At 39.1% G+C, this 8,934-nt stretch overlaps 1 pseudogene across 1 annotated transcript; it reads right to left on the bottom strand.

The window, feature by feature from the left end:
- Window positions 1-4: 4 nt before the first annotated feature.
- On the bottom strand, window positions 5-655 carry LOC100942648 (annotated as a pseudogene). Its single transcript, XR_001161245.2, has one exon. The product of XR_001161245.2 is annotated as an elongation factor 1-alpha 1 pseudogene (transcript).
- Between the last annotated feature and the right edge of the window lie 8,279 nt (window positions 656-8,934).

The raw sequence follows: 8,934 nt of genomic DNA, 5'->3' as shown, positions 1-8,934 counted from the left end.
CAGAAATTGGCACAAATGCTACTGTGTCAGGGTTGTAGCCAATTTTCTTAATGTAAGTGCTGACTTCTTTAACGATTTCCTCGTATCTCTTCTGGCTGTAGGGTGGTTCAGTGGAATCCATCTTGTTAACACCAACAATTAGTTGCTTCACACCCAGTGTGTAAGCCAGAAGGGCATGCTCACGGGTCTGCCCATTCTTTGAAATACCAGCTTCAAATTCACCAACACCAGCGGCAACAATCAGGACAGCACAGTCAGCCTGAGATGTGCCTGTAATCATGTTTTTGATAAAGTCTCTGTGTCCTGGGGCATCAATGATAGTCACATAGTATTTGCTGGTCTCAAATTTCCACAGGGAGATGTCAATGGTGATACCACGCTCACGCTCAGCCTTCAGTTTATCCAAGACCCAGGCATGCTTGAAGGAGCCCTTTCCCATCTCAGCTGCCTCCTTCTCAAATTTTTCAATGGTTCTCTTGTCAATGCCACCACATTTGTAGATCAGATGTCCGGTAGTGGTGGACTTGCCCGAATCTACGTGTCCAATGACGACGATGTTGATATGAGTCTTTTCCTTCCCCATTTTGGATTGTATGGGCGGTTTTCACAACACCTGTGTTCTGGCGGCAAACCCGTTGCGAAAACTACCATTTCATTTTTTAAAGTAACATTTTAGAACTAAAAAAGACTTGGGTGCCTGTAGCTCAGTCAGCAGGGTACTGGCCACATACACCTAGGGTGGCAGGTTCCAACCTGGCCCAGGCCTGCTAAGCAACAATAACAACTACAACCAAAAAATAGCCAGGCATTGTAGCAGGCACCTGTAGTCCCAGCTACTTGGGAGACTGAGGCAAGAGAATCACTTAAGCCGGGGAGTTTGAGGTTACTGTGTGCTGTGATGCTACAGAACTCTACCCAGGGTGACATAGTGAGACCGTCTCAAAACAAAAAAAAAGGGTAATAAATGCTGTGTTGTCATTGTTTCTCACCCCTTGGCGGCATGGAGGAGTGCTGTTCTGAATCATCCCTGGTACTGTGACACATCATGTAATAATCTTTGCCTTTCTCCCAAAGCCACTAGCCTTCGGTCAGTGAGCGGTTCTTTGACATTCTTACATGGGAGTGGTTTACCTGCATCTTCTGTGGCTTTGATACAGAAATAGTGCTGTTATTTCTCTATCTGGGATTTATAGCATTTTAAATTTATATTGTGATATAAAGGACAGTTTTTGAGGTTTTTTATGAAAATAGGTTTGCATACTCTTATAGTAGTAAGTTTTCAATAGCTTAAGATCTCATTCACTGTAATCACATGCAAAGTCACTAACCTCTGTGTTTTGTTTTTTATATTTTGTTCGTTTGTTTAGCAGGCCCGGGCCACCCCTGATGCTCGGGGCTGGCTCTCTAACCATTGAGCTATGGGTGCCCAACCTCTGTGTTTTGGTTGTTTATTTATTTAGTTAGTTAGTTTCAGAGAGTCTCAAGCTGTTGCCCAGGTAGAATGCCATGGCGTCATAGCTCAAGCAGCCTTCAACTCTTGGGCTCAAGCCATCCTCTTGCCTCAGTTTTTCTATTTTTAGTAGAGACAGAGTCTCGAACCTGTGACCTCAAGCAATCCTCCTTCTCGGCCTCCCAGAGTGCTAGGATTACCAACATGAGCCACTGTGGGTGCCTGGCTTAGTTGCTTCGTATTTAAAATGAGGAAAAGAATAATCCCTACCTCAGGTTTCTTGCAGAGATTAATACTCAATAAATGTTCATTAAGCATTAGCTACTGTTAGTTACTGTTGTTTTAGGGTAAAGGAAGGTAGATGGGGCCATAATAGTGCAGGGGAAACTAAAAGTTTTAAATATTTAAGCGATCTTATAGATAATCAGATGAGTTGTTTTAAGCCCTTTGTTGCAGTTTGATGCCTACTAGTACCAGACTACTAGGATGCAGTGATTTCCCACCAGTGTCTGGCAAGAGGATCTTAGGTGTGCCTTGAAAAACATTTTTTTGAGACAGAGTCTCACTATATCACCCTGAGTAGAGTGCTGTGGCATCACAGCTCACAGCAATCTCTTAACTCTTGGGCTTAAGCAATTCTCTTGCCTCAGCCTCCCAAGTAGCTGCGACTACAGGCACCCTCCACAACGCCTCCTGCCTTTTTCTTTTTCTTTTTTTTTTGGTTGTAGTTGTCATTGTTTAGCAGGACCAGGCTGGGTTGGAACCTGCCAGCTCCAGTGTATGTGGCTGGCACTCTAGCCTCTGAGGTAAAGGCACAGAGCCTGCCTTGAACATTTTTAAAGATGGTTAATTATTTTCCAAAGATGTTCAAAGCACAGTAAGTATATTCTTACTTTTCCTTTTTTCTTTCTTTCTTTTTTTTTTTTGATCAGCATAATTAAAGTGTATCCCGGAAGTTTAACTCTAGGCTTAAGTGTGTAGTAAGATTTAAAAAAGTTGAAAAGCACTATACTAGGTCATAGTGGCTAGAAACAATATTTTTGAGACCTGATTTTAGTAAAGAAGCAAATAAGATTTAACAATGTTAGGGGGATCTTAATGCCCCATAATTTACTGAAGTATCAAGCAAAATAGTTAAGGGATTATGGAAAATAAAACCATTGCTTTGTTACTACTACAATGTTATGTGGAGAAATAATGCTCAGAAGGGTTAGATTTGGAAGCTACTCAATTGCATTTCCCTACTATACCACTAGATGGCAGATACTCCATTTAAAATTTTTTTCTATTTGTGTGTTTTCTCGTGTAGTCACAGGTGGTCCATTCAACAAGCAGAGTAACACATACTAACAGGCTCTTTGGAATGCAATATTGGATTAAAAACTTAATTAAACTACAATTCAGTATACTGACTGAAGTTTTTCTTAAGTATAACAGTTATAACACTAATTGCTAATCTTTACATCCATAAAACATAATGGAGTGGTAATGTAACTGGTTACTTGTGACTTTTCTAGTTGGAAGTAAAGTAGTACTGAATCTTAGAACCAGAATAATTTTCTATTTTGGCTGGGAATGGAATCAGTTAATATTCACACTGGGAAAAAATTAAATTTAGGAATCATAGCTTAATATAGTATGGTGAAGTTAATACTCAGGGACACTGGATTCTTGTGCCACAAGAATCTATTACTAAGCTGAGTACGTAACCCCTTTGGTCTTTGAACACTTTGTAAAGTCATGATTAGGATTATTACACTTGATCTACCCAAAAGGCTGAGAATTGATCATGATTAGGGTTATTAATAAAAATATTTATTAATGTTTGGTAGAATAAATGATCAGGAAGAGCAGACTCCTCAATTAGATTCTGTGGTCTGCTCTTTTTATTTAGTAACTTAAGAATATTTTGCTTTAAACATTGCAGAAATATGTAATTATTTCTAAAGTAAAGTTGATAACAGAATTCTGACTAGGTAAAAGTTCTGGCCATGCCCATCTGGTAACCAGTGGTTTGTGTTTAGGAATGAGTTGAACAAAGTTATGATTATAATCTGAGACTCTAATTTCTTTGGGGGTTGTGAATTTCTGGTTCTCTTCATCAGTCAGTAGCTTTCAGGGTTCTCTCTTTTATCACCTAAATAATCATCTTTTTGGTTGTTTCTTCAGAAATAAACATTTCAAGCATCACTTCTAGTCATGTGGCATATACTTCCTAGGGTGATGTATAGGTAAAGCTTTCCAAAAAACAAGGAATTCTGTATGGAGAGGCAATTCCTAAGGTAAAAGAGAACAAATTATGAAAACTGCTTCTACTTAACACACACCAACAAGAAGTATTTCTGGCAACCAATAACTAATATTTGATTTAAAGAGACAAGAATTTACTTGATTTTTTTTTTCAATTGCATTTATATGTCCTTAGGTGAGAAAGGCACTTAGCAAATCTCCTATTCTGAAGTCTAGCAGGAAAGTTGAGCGTGTGTTTGACAAGATTCTAGGTGAGAGCCAAGTGTTGGAGAGTGCCTCTGTGCTCCGGTAGTGGATTTCAGCCATGCAGGTGCAAGGGTGGAAGACCTACATCTCATCGTGTTTCAAAAGTTACACGTTAATATTATTTAAAAGGCTGAATTTGTAATGTCCGTAGGATTTAGGTATGTACTTTTCTACTCCACATCTAAATAAGAAAGTTTGGGCAAGTAGGTGCAAAGAGCTTACTCTAAATACCTGCAATGGGCATACAATATTTTCCAGGAAAAGCATTTTTCTACAATCCAAAGTCGAAATAATAACTAGCTATCATCCTCCCTTTCAACAAAATATGTACTGTTATTTTCAAACACATTTGTTTGTATAGTTTAATGTTCACATGTCATAGACTTAGGTACAATTTCTGTGCTATTTCCTTTCGTTGCTGAATCTGCTTTTGAAATCTGTTTTGTTTGAAATCCAAATTGACATATGATACATCTCTAAACAAATGGTAAAGCATTGAGCTTAATTTAATAACTCCTTCACCATCCTATTTCTAGGGTTAGGAAGAAAACTCTGTAAGTCCATTTTATTTCCGGTCTATTTGTGGTTATGGTGGACAATTAATCTGATTTCCCAAACATGTTATGTAAGGTAAACAAACAGCCTCACTTAAAACTTGTTCATGTTTCTGATTGGACCCCCTCAAAACACCATCACTTAGAACAGCAACATGTAAAGAGCAGTGCGCTGGAAACAATACGTAGGGGTCTAGCTCCAGTCTTTACATCATGTAGCTTGGCTTTGGATAGTCCTTTAAGCCTCTGTGCCTCAGCTTACTAATCTATGGAAGTGATTAGGTAACAGCTGACAAATAACCGTGCTTTTCCACAACTCCTCTTTATTCCCTGTGCCTGGCATCACAGATTGATCATTTCTTTTTTTTTTTTTTTTTTTTTTTTTTTTTTTGAGACAGAGCCTCAAGCTGACGCCCTGGGTAGAGTGCTATGGCATCACAGCTCACAGCAACCTCCAACTCCTAGGCTCAAATGAGGCTCCTGCCTCCGCCTCCCAAGTAGCTGGGACCACAGGCACCCACCACAACGCCCAGCTATTTTTTGGTTGCATCCATCGTTGTTTGGCGGGTCCGGGCTGGATTCGAACCCACCAGCTCAGGTGTATGTGGCTGGCGCCTTAGCCGGTTGAGCCACAGATTGATCATTTCTTTCTGGACTTAAAACCTTTGTCAACCCAAACAGCCAGTACATTAATCAGAGTTGGCATGAAAGATAAAACATTTTTGCCTTTCCTATGCTACAAGATCTTTAAGGTCCAAAATTACAGTGTGCCTTTCCATCTTTATGTACAACAAATGTATTTCTTTGTTGTTGAATAAAATAGACTTACTAACAATTCTTTTTTTTTTTTTGAGACAGTCTCACTTTGTTACCCTCAGTAGGGTGCCATGGCATCATAGCTCACAGCAACCTCAAATTCTTGGACTCAAGTGATTCTCTTGCCTCAGCCTCCCATGTAGCTGGGACTACAAGCACCCATCATAATGCCTAGCTATTTTTGGAGATAGTAGTCTCAGTCTTGCTCAGGCTAGTCTCAAACCCATAAGCTCAGGCAATCCACCTGCCTTGGCTCATGTAGTGCTAGAATTACAGGTATGAGCCACTGTGCCTGGCCAGAAAATGTAACTTTTTCCTCATATCTAAGCATTTACTTATAAAAATTAGCTTTTTTAAAGCTTAAGTCAGTTTGTTATACCAAGCATTGCTATTAAAAAAAAATCATAAGATCACAGAGACTAGAATTTTCTTGCATCAGGGTCTGACCATGAAACAGAAACCAAACTATAATCTGAACATGAGAAGTTCAATATAGTCATTACTTAACAACAGGATTGGAGCAAGGTATTGCCTTAAGTGCAGGAATAGTAGATATACAGAGCAGCCATCTTTCCAGGGGCTGAGATAGAGTGTCCAAAGAGGAGCCTGCCTACCCAACTCAGAGCTGAGATACAGGCTCTAAAGAGAGTGCATTCTTGGCTCACTGGGTGGCAGAGAAGTCACTAAGGCATTACATGAGTGGGACTTGCTAGAAATCTACCCTTCAACACTTGCCAGAAATCTGCCCTCTGGAGTAGTAGGGAAAGCTTTCATGGAAAGGTGTCTCACAAAAGAAACTACAAAGATGCTGTCTGAGGCAGTGCAGGGGAAGTGATTGACCACTGGGTGTCTCTGACTGTCACACACCCTGCAAAGGCCAGGTTCTAGAACTGGCCAGTGAAGGCTAAAGAAGTTACATGTTTTGTGGGGACCTGGTGAGAAAAAAACACCAGAACATGAGAAGAGAAGCTCCTTAACATCATGCCAGGTGGCAAAAAGGATTCAAACACTAATATTTCAGTGCAAGGCCATGAAGGAGGTATTTGGAGTTGTAAGGCAATAAACTTATAACTAACCTATTAACCTTTCCAAAGAACTCTGGTGTTAGCTTTTGTGTGCAGTGGGGTGGCAAGTCAACCATCCTCTCTATGAGTTCAAGTTGACTAGAATTGAGTCACTTTTGCCTTGTCCTCCATTTCCTAAAAGAATCCTATTCTTTCCTGTACAATTATCAATATCTTTTTTTAGCAACTATCACCACTGTTCTGTGAGGAGGACCTTGCTTATTTTTACCCTAGAGAACATAGGGAACTCTCAAATAAAATTTTTTTAAACACTTGCTAAAGCCATGATAATGGACCAAATTGTGTATACTTATGCCTAGTGAGGCTATCTAGGAAAATATAAAGAACATTTAAACTGGGGTGCATCACTTACTTGTGACCTTGAACAAGTTTCCTGAGCCTCAGTTTTCTCATCTATAAAAGGTGGATACTATCACCATCAGATAGATGTGAAGATTAAATGAGAGAGATGAGTTTGTCTCTGGACTTTCCCAAAGCCCCACTAATATATTAAAAAGGACGTTTAAAAAAATCCAGAAGAAGAATGGAAGAGGAGACGAAAGCAGAAAAGAGATAATCATCTTGGAACATTAACAGGTGATGGCTAGAACCACTGGCAAGGGTAAAAGCCAGGAAGTAGTCAGTTCCCAGGACAGAACTCTGGAAAGTTGTAGGAAGGGAAGGCACCACTGAACACTGCAGTGCAGATTGGAGCAGAAAATAGGAAGATTGGTTTGTATCTTTAAGAGAAGTAGTTAGATCCCTGGATACCATTCCCTCCCCTGAGAGCCTAGCAGGCACTCCTCCACCCCAATGGAACAAGTGTGACCCCTGGAGAAATTGAACCAGATTGCCTCTGGGTTTATAGACATAGGATGTAAGGTGATATGCTAAGAAAATGTAAGTGTTCATGGTGAACAGTGAGAGCCCATTGAATCTCAGTGTGGATCTCTGTGTTTTTCCATGAATTTTGTTGAGCTTGGATTTACAAAATTTTTCACAGACTCACATATTTCATCAAATTTGAGAAGTTCTTTGAAAGGATCAGGAACACAGACAGCACCTGTGGCTCAAAGGAGTAGGTATCCTCCTACAGAGGTGGTGGGTTCAAACCCGACCCCAGCCCAAAACTACAAAAAAAAAAAAAAAAAAGAAAGAAAAGAAAAAAGAAAAAGAAAGAAAGAAAGAAAGGATCAACAATACTGACAGACCCTTAGCTAGACTGCCTAAGAAGAAGAAAAGCTATGTAAATAATTAAAATCAGAAATAGAAGTAGAGACATACATAACTACCAACATTACTGAAATAAAGAAGATTTTAAAGAATACAATGAAGAATTGTACACCAACAATTTGATCACCTAGATGAAATGGAGAAATTCCCAGAGACACACAATGGCCAAAATCTCAATGGACTTAATGAGATTGGATCAATTATCACAAACCTACCAACAAAGAAATGTCCAGGAGCAAATGGCTTCACTGATGAGTTCTACCAAACATCTAAAGAAGAATTAACACCAGTACTTCTCAAACTCTTCCAAAAAATAGAAAAGGAAGGAAGCTTCCTAATTCTATGAGGCTAGAATTTCCTTGATTCTAAAGCCAGACAAAGATACAAGAGAAGACAACTACAATACCTTTTAAGAATATAGGAATATAGATGCAAGAATACTCAACAAAAAACTAACAAACTGTATCCAACAGCATATTAAATGGATTATGAACCATTATCAAGTGGGATGTATCCCAGTAATGCAGAAAAGGCTCAACATAAGAAAACGAATCAATGTGATATACATAATTCCTACACTATAGAAAAAATACCACCTGATGATCTCAATAGACACAGAAAAGACATTTGACAAAAATCTAACACCCTTTCATGACTAAACACACACACACACACAACTAGGAATAAAAGGGGACCGCTTCAATAAGATAAAGGGCATTTATGAAAAGCCAATGGTTAACATCATGCTCAATGGTGAAAGACTGAACACTTTTTCCCTTAGATCAGGAAAAAGGGAAGTAATGCTTGCTTTCATCATTACTATTCAACATTATATTGGAAGATACAGCAGAGCAGATAGGCAAGAAAAGGAAATAAAAAACACCCAAATTAGGAACTGTCTTGAAAAGTTAGTTCCTAATCCTGCAAGTCAACTATCTTGAATTGCAGATGAAATGAACTTATATATAGTGAATATTGAAGAATCCACAAGAAAACTACTAGAGTTAATAAATGAATTAACTTGATTACTTGAAGTAATGCTTGCTTTCATCATTACTACTCAACATTATAATTGGTGTAAGGGTTAACAGAAATATTAAACTACATCGTAAGAGGAAGTGCTAGCCTAATTCAACCCCCACGTGAAAAGGCCTATAAAGAGACCAGTGCTGGCAAGTAAACAGGATAGAAGTAGCTACATTGTATAAGACTGAGACAGAAACGCAGAGCACAGCGCAGGGCCCCTCCCGTCAGAACAGCATAACCACTCCCCCTGTACTAACCATATATAAGATTGTATCGATCTCAAATAAACAGCTTC

Source organism: Otolemur garnettii, unplaced genomic scaffold (assembly GCF_000181295.1).
Source record: "Otolemur garnettii isolate 467f Iridium unplaced genomic scaffold, OtoGar3 scaffold00002, whole genome shotgun sequence".
NCBI lineage: Eukaryota > Metazoa > Chordata > Mammalia > Primates > Galagidae > Otolemur > Otolemur garnettii.
The sequence above is the reverse complement of the archived record's forward strand: the minus strand, read 5'-3'. Positions and strand labels throughout refer to the sequence as shown.